At 44.2% G+C, this 12316-nt stretch overlaps 1 long non-coding RNA gene and 1 pseudogene across 1 annotated transcript in view; one reads left to right on the top strand and one right to left on the bottom strand.

The window, feature by feature from the left end:
* Positions 1–1191, bottom strand: part of LOC122222368 — a 9948-nt gene extending 8757 nt beyond the window's left edge. Inside the window, exon 1 of the long non-coding RNA XR_006203727.1 lies at positions 920–1191. This is a non-coding gene — a long non-coding RNA (uncharacterized LOC122222368). The remainder of the gene's footprint in view (positions 1–919) is intronic.
* On the top strand, positions 1163–12316 carry LOC122222366 (annotated as a pseudogene).

Below are 12316 nucleotides of genomic sequence, written 5' to 3'. Positions count from 1 at the left end.
AATCTCGGGGTTGAAGGCCAAGGAACAGAGAGCTGCAGAGCGGAGGTTGAAGGTGAGCAGAGCCAGTGACAAAGTGCTTGTGTTGCAGATGGCAGGAGAGGGAGGTGAGGGAGGTGTGGGCTGAGTGGCAAGGGAGGCAAGACTACCCCATGAGGTATGGTGCAGATGGAAACCAAGGGTAGGGCATGGAGAGGGGCCAGAGCCTCTGGGGGTATGAGGTGGGGGACACCACAGAGGCTCGGAACAAGGGGAGCCTTCTGGGGTGGGCTGCTGAGGCCAGGGCGAGGTGGGAGGAAGCAGATGCACCTGACTGGGTCCAAGGATCCGGGGCCAGTGGTGCTAGGGTAGCTGCAGATCTTAACAGTTTCTTCTCTTACATAGTTGGCAAGGGAGAAAAAGTAGGATTAGCATTCAGAAGGCCTAGGTTCAGGTCTTGCTTTGGGGACCAGCTCTGTGGCCGTGATCACTGTTCTGTCATCCTCAAATATGGGTCATATTACCTGGAGGCAGAATGAGGGGACAACAGTGAGCCGGGGAATGGGGAGCTAGGTGCTCTCTGAGCTGTACCTACAATCAGCACAAAACAGCTCGAAGCAGAGAAGTGCCATGTCACATGAAGGAGGCAGAAAGGCCACTTGAGATGGACTGAAGCCTGAATAAAGACCTTAACTTGTTAGAACAGGATCTGAGGAACTGTAGAGCCCTGAAGAGTGGCAGGTGTCTACACTGGCTAAGCACTGCTCGGGTGAGGGAGAGGTGTAGTGTTTTTTTTTTTTTTGCTGACAGGGATGCATTAGGCTTCTCTGACCCTCAAAAGCCTTGAGTCACGGTAACCTGCTCGGCAGGTAACCCTTTTGTGGCGCTCTGTGTGGCACTGTTTGGCTTCCCACATAGCCTGCCCCACAGGCATAAGACTTACCATTAGAGGAGGAAAATACCCGGTCCCTTTGAAAGTTGTTTCTCATTGTTCACTAAAATAGTTAAAAACAGCAACTTCGGGACCACGTTCAAGTTCTAGCTCTACTCGCTGCTTTCTTCAGCTGCCACCAAGGTGCTTGGTCTTTGTGAGGAAGTTAAACTAAGGCTGCGTTGGGTGAGGGCGTTGCCTCATTCCGTGACTAGCACTGGGCCAGGTACACTGGCCTAGCACGCCTGCACCAAGGCCTTCATCTGGGAGCTCCCCTGAATGTACTCGGCCCTCATCCTGCATCACAATGAGGTGACAGTCATGGAGGAGAGGATCAGTGCCCTTATTAAAGCAGCGGGTGTAAAGGTTTCAACCTTTTTGGCCAGGCTTGTCTGCAAAGGCCCTGGCTGATGTCAACATCGGGAGCCCCATCTGCGTAGTTCAGGGCTGGTGGACCTGTGCCCTGCACTGCTGCCGTCTCAGCTGAGGAGGGAGTGGAAGCAAAGAAGAAGAAGCTGAGGAGTCTGAGGAGGACATGTGCTTTGGTCTGTCTGACTAACCTTCTTCTGTAGCCTGTTCAGTAAGAAGCGGAAGTGTTAAAAAAAAGTTCTGGCTCTGCTTCTTCCTAGCTGGTGACCTTGGACAGGTGACTGGACCTTCCTGTGCTTCAGTTTTCTCATCTATAAAATGGAGATGTTAATAGTACTTGGCTCCTACTTGTAAGGAATAGTGTGGTAAATCATGTAAGAGTACTCAGCGCGTGGCACGTAGTAGGTGCTGTGCACATGCTGTGGTACATGTGGGAAATGACTGACTTGGCACTCTTGTTTATCCACATTGCACTCTGGGAGCTTAGAGTCTCGGAGATGCTGGCACCCCTGAGAGACTGTCCCATTCTCTCTGTGCTGGTAGAATCAGGTTTCTGAGCCTATAAGTCTGAGAGGAAGACATTCAGCCATGGTGACTTCTCCAAAGTAATGCCTTGTGGGGACCTTAGGCAGTGACCCAGAGGGCTGCCTTTGCTTGCCTCCTGCGTTCTTTCCTTTCTTCCACATCTTAATGCCACTCGGGACTGTTGAGAGGGCTGGACGGGATGTCTGTAAGCCCTTGCAGACAGCAGGCATAAATGATACATGATAAATGAATGAATGAAATTGCCTGCTCATCCCTTCTTCCGGGGCTGGCAGTCCCCAGGGAGACAGACATGTGCGGAAATTGTACAGCCACATATGAAGAGGAAGGAGGACTCTATTGTATCAGAGGAGGGAGGCAGGGGGGAGATTTTGTTTGTTTTGAAGAAAATTCCAGGAGTTTCCTAGAGGGAGGAGCTTCCAGATGGAGGAGGTGGTTTTCGTGAGTCTTGGAGGGGTGAACAGGCTACAGGGAGCTGAGGAGGCTGCAGCCTGGGTGTGTGTGGCAGAATGCTGGGAAATGAGGCAGAACCATCAGATGGGGGGCCAGATCCCATGAGTATGAACAATGACAAATTGTGCTGTGCTAATAGGTTTTGATTTCATCCTACAGGCAATGGGGATCCCCTGAAGAATTTCAGGCAGGTGAGTGACAAAAAGGAATTTGCATTTTATTTATTTAGTTAGGTTTTTTTAAAAATTTTTTTAATGTTTATTTATTTTTGAGACACAGAGAGAGACACAGCATGAACGGGGGAGGGGCAGAGAGAGAGGGAGACACAGAATCGGAAGCAAGCTCCAGGCTCTGGCCATCAGCCCAGAACCCGACGCAGGGCTTGAACTCGCGGACCGTGAGATCGTGACCTGAGCTGAAGTCGGACGCTTAACCGACTGAGCCACCCAGGCGCCCCTTAGTTAGTTTTTTAAATGTTTAGTTATTTTTGAGAGAGACAGAGTGTGAGCAGGGGAGGGGCAGAGAGAGAGAAAGGGAAACACAGAATCCAAAGCAGGCTTCATGATCATGTGAGATCATGACCTGAGCGGAAGTTGGACACTTAACTGACTGAGCCACTCAGGCGCCCCAGGAATTTGCATTTTAGATGTGAGATCCTTGAGAGTATGAGAGGTGTTTTTTTTTTTTTTTTTTGAGAAAGAGAGAGAAAGTGAGAGACAGAGGTAGAGGGAGGAGTAGAGGGAGAGAATCCCAAGGAGGCTCCATGGCCAGTGCGGAGCCCAATGTGTGCCTCGATCCTGTGACCCTAAGATCATCACTGAACTGAAATCAAGAGTTGGCCACTCAACCAATTGAACCACCCAGGTGTCTTGAGAGCAGAGGACGTGTCTTATTTACCCTTGTTTCTTTAGTAAGAGACGTACAATTTTATTCATAGTAAGAAATCCACATTTGGTAAGTGAATGAAAGACAGCAGTGGTGGCTATGGAGGATAGATGGGTCTGAGGGAGACCACTAAGGAGGCCAGGTCGGGGCGCTGACGGTGTGAGCAAGGGGAGCATTGGGGCTTGGGAGGAGGTGACCATATTTGAGACTTGTAAAATTAGACCTTTAGGTGACTGGCTGTGGTGGGGGCACTGATGAATGAAGACAAAGCAAAGATGCTTTATGATTTCTAGCTAGGGTGAATGCAAAGCTATTAAAAACTGAAAGAAACAAGGGGGAAGAACCAATATGCTAACATCTAGGACACCACCACAGTATGAAGTGCTCAGTGGGCATAAATGAATTTTTCTTCTCTCAGAATTTTGCCTGAAAGCAAGGCTGTCATCGTTAATGCTGCTGATCAACTCTTCTGAGTCTTTGAGGGGACCCAGAGTTTCAGTTTCAAGGTAGGATTAAAGAAATCACGTTGCAATGATCACCTGTATTATTTTAGGTCATGTGTATAATGGGACATCTCTGGAAGGGGCAAGTATAAGCATATGTGTTTAACTATTGAACTATGAACATTACGAATACACAACTGAATGGAAAGTCCAGAGATTTCCCTTATACCCCCTACTTCCCCACCCCGTCCCCCCTGCCACAACCTCTCCCACTGTCAACATCAGCCACCAGAGTAGCACATTTGTTACAACTTGTGAATCTAAAATTACTGTAAAATATAAAATCTGTTAGTTAAAAAAAACTCGATACAAGTGTATACTAGTATACATTGTGATTATATGCATATACGACTGTGTACAGCTATCTGCAGTGGAGACAAACAAACAGGACAATCTAGGGTGGGATCCTGCCTCTGGAATTTCTAAGTTGTGTGGCAATGAGCCAGCTCTCAGACTCACTGTCCACAGGACTGAGGGCTCTCAAGTTTTCGAAGGAAGCTGAGGCATATTAGAGAATCCCCCTAAACAGTAGGCACTTAAGATGAAAACTGTTTGGTGTGCATATCTCAAGCATTTATTCTGGGTTGCCTGGGTGACTCAGTGGGTTAAGCGTCTGACTACGGTTCAGGTTATGATCTTGTGCTTCCTGAGTTAGAGCCCCACATTGGGCTCTGTGCTGATGGCTCAGAGCCTGGAGCTTGCTTTGGATTCTGTGTCTCCCTCTCTTTCTGCCCCTCCCCTGCTTGTGCTCTGTCTCTCTCTCTCTCTCTCTCTCTCTCTCTCTTTCTCTCTCAGAAAAAAAATGTTTATTTCCCTACATGCCGCCACTTTTATACACCTCTCCTAAAATGGCAGAGAACAAGGGGTGGGCACTGTGCTGGACATCTCCACAGCACATTCCATTCGTCTGGCCCCAACACACATTGCTCCAACAGGAGGCTGGCAGGGCAGGCCGCTGGCCCTGCTGACTCCACCCCCTGTTCCACCTGCATCAAATGATGCTGGTTGGTGTCCATCCTGAGCCCTTTACAGAACTGCTATGTTGTCTTATTCCAGCTCCTGAGGAAATAACAAGTGCTTTCTGTAGATGAAAAGACAAATTGGCCTGTGGCCGACAGCTCTGAAGTCCACTGCAGTGAGCAGAGCAAAATTTACTGTTTCATCTCACAATGCATGTGTTTTAGCTCTTTCTACCACCAGATTTAACAAAACTCTAACGTTAAATTTAAAGTAGCACAAGGATTTTATGAAGATCCTGTATAATAAGTTCCACCCCACATTGCCCCATTCCCAGAATCTAAGAGACTGGTATTTACTTTTCTAACTATTTCCAGGGGGGGGAATTTTTTAGATCTTTTTCTCCCCAGGCCTCCCAAATAATGGTGGTGTATTTTCTCTCTAATGGCATGGACAGAGGCCCTCTTCTGCTGACTTTATTGATCAGGTTTGAGTTAATGGTAGTGGTTTGTTTGAAGTAGGTTTCTGTATGTGTGTGTTTGAGGGAAAATACATGCAAAGAGGCAGGTAGAGTAGTCCTTTGGGTTCTTGCTGTGACCAAGAGGTTTTTATCTTTTAAAAAAAATTCTTTTTTCTTTGAGAATAAAAAATTATGCTTAACAATCTTAGTTGGCTTCGTAGTGGGTCCAATTATTGGGGGATAAAAAAATCTCATCAATGACATTTTCAGGTTTAGTATGACTCCATTTATATACTTAGAAGGACCAGTTGTATATAAAAACACTCATTTTGATGAAAACTGTAAATGCTTATTAAAGGACTCTGACTTCCTTCTTTTCTGGCAACTGCTACCTAAAAATATCTCCGAATACTATGTTAAGGGAAAATGTTTTGAAAAAAGTGGAAAGTTATATGAGAAGGTGCATAATCCCAAATCTCATAGAAATAAAACAGAGGCAAAATATGTAAATAAGATTGTGTGTGTGTGTGTGTGTGTGTGTGTGTAAAAATTATATATGCCATATATTTTCTACCATCCACTCTGCAATAGAGAACATTATTCTTATATACTCAGGAACACAATTAGTAATGATGGATTTTTAAAGAGCCCTAAACATCTTGATAAGGTCAACCAAGAATGGGAACCTGTAGATAAACTTCATCTTTATACAAAATAAAGGAGAGATTTCGAGAAGCTCGGGGAGGGTCTACTAGCTCTTTCTGTACCCTGTGGTTTTATGTGGTTCTTATAAAACCAGCTCAGGCAGAAGACAGCGGTGACAGGGTTATAGAACCTGGGGCTGAATCAGGACGAGGCTTCAGACCCTGAAGTGCATGATCAGGAGCTCAGCACCCAGTACAACAAGGAGGAAAATGCTAGCCACACCATGTCTTTTCTTTCTCCAACTTCTGAACATTGAAACCCATTTGGTTTTTATGTGTTTTTCTGGGAGGAATGGTTGGGATGCCTGACGTGGTCAGGGACAGAGGAAAGTGGTTAAGAAAGCATTTGCTACAAAGCGATGGGAGAAAAATTGAATTGCTCTGTGCATGGCTGGTTGAGTTCTTCCAGCTGTATCTATGATAAAGAGAATACACAATTGGGGATTTTCCTCCTGGACAATTACTATTACACAGACTACCAGTGGGATCCAAAGCATTGCCACTTGTGGATGGCTTGAAAGAGAAGCATTATTAAGAGTCATTTGTAATGGGATTTTACTTCCGGTTATAAAAAATTTGATAACCAAATTCACAATACAAATGATTAAAAAGGCCTAAAGAGTGTTAATGGCAGAATTTGGTAAATGATGTATTCATGAATACCAGATCTTTCTAATTCATGTGCCTTGCTTCGGCAATATTGAATATGTAAACTATGATCCACCTGGACTCAAACAGGCCTTATTAAGACAGCATTTTGGAAAAGGAGGTTTCCCCCTGCTCACTACTGCTTTGAAGTTTTTGTTTGTCTGTTTTTTAGATTTTTAAAAAAATTTTAAGTAATCTCTACACCCAATGTGGGGCTTGAAACCACAACTCTGAGATCAAGAGTCACGCGCTCCACTGACTGAGCCAGTCAGGCACCCTGACTTGAAGTTTTACTGTAATCAATCCTAAAATATACTCAACAAAATTTCTTAGATGAACCGATCTCAAGCGCAACTCAACGTTTGCTAGTTTGTTAGCAGGGAAGCTACGGAGTGTGCTGATCCAGAAGGGGTGTGAAAGGAGGGGTTTGTGTTGGTGAATGCTGCTTCTGTCATCAGCTGGTTTTGGAAAAGTATAAAAGGCTGTGGTTTCATTTCAGAAGTCACTAAACATTGAGCACACATTGGTTGTTGAGGAGGAAGTTTGTGGCAGGTTTATGAGGTGACAGATGCGCTGACATTGAGGTCAGGGAAGGCGGTGCTTCCCAAACACACATGACCCGTGGCTGCACTGTGCCGAGGAGTGGGAATATCAAGGCTTCACCCTCAAGTGGTGTTAGGGCCGATGCAGAAAGCGTGAATGGCACTAAGTCTCTGGGGGCTACATGGAGTCTACCTGACCATCAGGTAACAAGATCTGAATTTTGAGCTGCCCAAAGCCAGTGGTTTTTCTCAAATGTGGACACATCTGCCCATATCTTAGTTTTGGGACAAGATGTTTTACTCCCTTTGACAAGAGGTTCTTTGATTTGAAATTAAGGATAACTAAAACAAAATATGGCCTGGATTCTGTTTCATCCCCTATTAGTCTGACCTCACCTGGTGTACTGTCATCCAGTTCTGGCAACCGCCACCCAGAATTAGTGCAGACTCCATGAGTTGAGGGCTCGATCCTCCATAAGAATGCTCCCACTTCAGACGCTGGGCACACTTTGGGGTTCCCAGGCCACCCGCACTATTGACCAACCTGTTACAAATTTGGGAGGTTCCCACAGCCCCCTCAGGCTTGATAATTTGCCCAAAGCACTATAATTAAGGACTACACATTTATTATAAAAGGATACAGAACAAGACCAGCCAAATGAGGAGACATGTGGTGCAAGGTCTAGAGGGTCCTGAACGCAGTTTCCCTGCCTTCTCTGGGAGAATCAGAAGCTGTCACCCTCCTGGCCCAGCCACGTGCTCATCAGCCAGGAAGCCCTCCTGAGCTTCAGTGTACAGTTTTTATTGGGATTTTATTACGTAGGTGTGATTGATTAAATCATTGACCAAGTGATTGAATGTGATCTGCAGCCCTCCTCCTCACCCTGGAGGTAGGGCTGTTATTCAAAGTCCCAACCTTCTAATGAGGTGGTTGCTCTTCTAGTGACTAACCTTCATCCTGAAGCTATCCACAAGCTGCCCCCGCACCACCACCCCCCCCCCCCCCAGCTCGTCATCTTATTAGCATAAACTCAGGTGTGATCCAGGCGCTCATGACTAACAAGTACACTTCTATTACTTGGGAAACTCCCAGGATTGTAGAAGCTCTGTGTCAGGAACCTGGGACGAAGACCAGACAAACTCTGTTATAGCATGAGAAGACAGGTGATATGGGCATGTTTCTGTATAATGAACTTTAAATGATATACAGAGGGTTCCAATAGGTCTTCTAAACTGTAGCCAGCACACAGAGAAAAGTCCTTATGATGACCCAGCAAGAAGAGGGCCATCTGCAAGCCAAGGAGACAGGTGTCAGGGAAAACCAGACCTTCTAATACCCTGATCTTGGACTTCCAGCCTCTGGAACTGTGAGAAATACAATTTCTGTTATTTAAGGACCCAGTCTGTGATATTTTGTTATGGCAGCCTTAGCAGACTAATACAGTGCCTTTGCTTATGCACTTCCTCAGAGTTTGCTTTTCTAGAGTCTTTGCCAGTTGTATTCCTGAGGAGACTCTAAGATGTTCTACAAGATGCCTGCTGCTAATTTGTCAGCGTGGGGATGGTTTCTGACTCTTTGTAGGTGTGAGGACTCTGCCCATGCTGCTATTCTGCATTGACCCTTCTGTGCTCGATTCTATCCTTTTTTTTTTTTTTTTTTTTTTTTAACGGCTGTGCTATCTGAGGCTATTTCTTACCTGAATTTTGTGAGACTTCTTGTTCATCCCATTAAATCTGTCCTGTCTGGAGCCACCCCGGGGCTGCTTTCGTTAAATGGTCTTATGTCAACTGTCAGGTGGATTAGTCTTGTCAAGTATAATCATTCTGTTGGGAAGCTAAAGGAAACAGATGCAGAGGAATTAGGTAAATTCTACCTGAGCACATATAGCTAGTTGGTAAAATAAGTGAAATTTGAATATCAAGCTCTTACCTCATGTTTAACTCTGCTTTCCATTCTACCCGTGAACTGTCTCACATTTGTGAGTTAAATGAACAGAAACATTTTGTTGACAGTCTTCCCACCTCTCTCAAAATGTGTGGAACCAGAGCAAACTACTTGTCCTGTTAGTGTCACCTCATTAGATTCTGGGAACTGCAAGAAACGGAAGAAGAACTTAATAGCAATAAGCTCGATTTTTCTTAACGTTCCCCTTTAGAGGTTCTGAGCAAAGACAGCAAAGGATCCAGATCACCCAAAAGTGCCAATTAAGGGAACTTGACTGCATATCCAGATAACATAACTGCTACCAATTATCCAGAGGTTTCTCTTCAGTGTCCACTTTGTAAAAAGTGGCTGGTAAATTCATCCATACCAGGCGCTGATGTTTATACCTTCTATTTCAAAAATGAGTGAGAAAGAAGACCTCAGTTTTCCCTTCTGAGAAAAGAGAGTGTTCTAAAAACATCTTATTTTAAATTACTTGCTTATGGACACCCAAAAGATTCCATAAAAGATGGGATGTGGATATAATTTAAGGGAGATGTAGTTCCAAGTTGTATGAGATTAAAAAATAAGGATGCACAGAAAGCCTCCAGCTCTTCCAGTCAATCTGATGGATGCTTGAGTTCTTCCCTTGATTATCTTGTTCTTTAGCCAGCAGTCCTCATGTTGAAACAAATAGAATGGAGATGATTAACTCAGAAATAGGGAGGTCATCTGACAAAGAGGAGGAATAACCATCTGCCAAGAGGACCTGTCCTACTAAACCTTCTGCATCTCCTCTAAGGTTTAAAGACATTTGTGTCTTTCTCATGAAGCCTCTCCAGAGTCTTCAGACTCAGGCCTTCATGCTGGAGATACCTGCTTCCTTTGTTCATATTCACACAAATCCACAGGTACTGTGTTTCATGATTTAGAAGAGTTTTTCCCTTTTTAACAAGGATCCAATCAGAATAAGATCAGCAACAGCAGCAGTTTTAGAATTAATCATTTTGTTTGTTTTGTTTTTAAAGCCCAAGTTAATAGCCCCTTCAAAATAGATCTCAAAACGGATTGGACCAATTGTACTCAAAATTCTGGTGCACAGCCCTGCACATCACAAGGCACTGTCTTCCCTTGCCATATTTCTAAATAGTTATAGATGGTGTTCTCAGTTTGTGCGTGTCATTAATAGAGGAAGATGGAAAAGCAGCTTAGCTCCTTGTCCCTTTCTTCTGTTGGCTCCTATACCCGGGGTCTTCTTTTTGCCCCTCCAGACCTATCCATTCCCAACCAGGGAGGCTGGTCCATATGGATGTCATCAACATACTCTGATGCCTTCTGGCTCTGGGTGGGTTTGGCTAAAGGAAGCCATCATCAGGAGACAGAGGTGATGGGTGCAAAAGAGGTGGAGGTGTATTCCAGAGGCTTGCTTCCTTCTAGTTCAAGAGGGATGGCTGCATCCTGCTTCCAATGAGTGGCCCTTTCCCTGTAGCTGTGCTCTGTGGGTACTCAGAATCTCCCTTTCCTGAGACCCTTCAGGCCTAGAAGGTGGTAACCAAGATAGGAAGTTTCCATTGTTGGTTTCATAAGCTCTGCCTAAGCCTCTGTAAATAGTCCCTTTATCAAAATCTCAACTAGCCTGGTTTGCATGAGCCATCTGTTTCTAGATGGGTCTGATACCATTCTTTGTGTTCCTCTCTCTCTCTTTTTGCTGTCTCTCATTCACCTTTGACCCTTTCCTCTTCCTTAATTTCCTCCCTCTGACTACCATTCTTAATTTCTATGTATATCTCTTTTCCCTGATCTTCATTTTCTCTTTTTCTCTCTGACATTTATATTCATGCTTTTCATTACAGTAATACTGCATTATTTACCTTATTTCGGGGGGTGGAGATGAGTTTCACTTAATGAAAATCTTAAATAGTTTTGAAAAATATAAAAGCAAGCTGTTCTTGCTACCGGGTATGTAAAATGGTATAACCACTTTGAGAAGCAGTCTGGCGGTTTCCTGAAAAGTAAAACACACATTTATAATATGATCTAGCCATTCCATTGATAGTTATTTGCCACCCTCACCCCAAATTGAAAGCATACAAAGGATTTTACATGAGTATCCATAGCATTTTTACTTATAATAGCCAAAAATGGAAACAACTCAAATATCTGCCAGTAGGTGAGTGTATAACAAATTGTAGGATATCTATGCAATGGAATACTACTTAGCAGCCAAAGGGAATGAACCATTGAGATATACACAACACGGATGAGTCTTGAAGTAACTAGGTTGAGGGGCGCCTGGGTGGCTCAGTCGGTTGAGCGTCCAGCTTTGGCTCAGGTCATGATCGTGGGTTCGAGTGCTGCATTAGGCTCTGTGCTGACAGTTCAGAGCCTGGAGCCTGCTTTGGATTCTGTGTCTTCTTCTCTCTCTGCGCTCTGTGTGTGTGTGTGTGTGTGTGTGTGTGTGTGTGTCTCTCTCTCTCAAAAATAAACATTTTTAAAAATTTTTAAAAAAAATTTTTAAAAACATTTTTAAAAATAAACATTTTTAAAAACATTTTTAAAAATAAACATTTTTTAAAAATTTTAGAAATAACTAGGTGGAGTGAAAGAAACCAGACAAAAAAGGTGCATCCTGTAGGATTTAATCTGTATAAAATGAACTAAGTGACAGAAAACAGATTGGTGGTTGCCTGAAGGTGGCAGGGGGCTGAGAGAGGCCAGGAGAGAGGGATTATAGAGGTGCATGGGTTAACTTTTGGAAGTAATGAATATGTTCACCAACTTGTTATGATGGTTTCACAAATGTATACATGTCAAAACTTATCAAATTGTGCACTTTATTTTTTTTTTTTATTTTTTTATTTTTTCAACGTTTTTTATTTATTTTTGGGACAGAGAGAGACAGAGCATGAACGGGGGAGGGGCAGAGAGAGAGGGAGACACAGAATCGGAAACAGGCTCCAGGCTCCGAGCCATCAGCCCAGAGCCTGACGCGGGGCTCGAACTCACGGACCGCGAGATCGTGACCTGGCTGAAGTCGGACGCTTAACCGACTGCGCCACCCAGGCGCCCCAAATTGTGCACTTTAAATATGTGCGGTTATACCTCAATAAAGCTGTTAAAAATAACACACAGTGATGGGCTTAAAGATGGTCTATTATTAACCAATTACCATAGATGTAGTGGTTTAAAATAGTATAAATTTACTCTCTGATAGTTCTGGTGGTTTCAGATAGTTGGTTCCTTTTGGAGGTTTTCAGAGGAGAATCCATTTCCTTGTGTTTTTCAGCTTCTAATGGTCATCTGTGTCTCTTGACTTGTGGCCCCTTCCTCCACCATCAAAGGGCATCGCTCCAATCTCTGCTATCATCATCACATCACCTTCTCCTCTGTAGTAAGAGCTCCCTCTGCCTCCCTCTTGTAA

The sequence above is a fragment of the Panthera leo genome, chromosome B3 (genome assembly GCF_018350215.1).
Source record: "Panthera leo isolate Ple1 chromosome B3, P.leo_Ple1_pat1.1, whole genome shotgun sequence".
Classification (NCBI taxonomy): Eukaryota; Metazoa; Chordata; class Mammalia; order Carnivora; family Felidae; genus Panthera; species Panthera leo.
The sequence above is the reverse complement of the archived record's forward strand: the minus strand, read 5'-3'. Positions and strand labels throughout refer to the sequence as shown.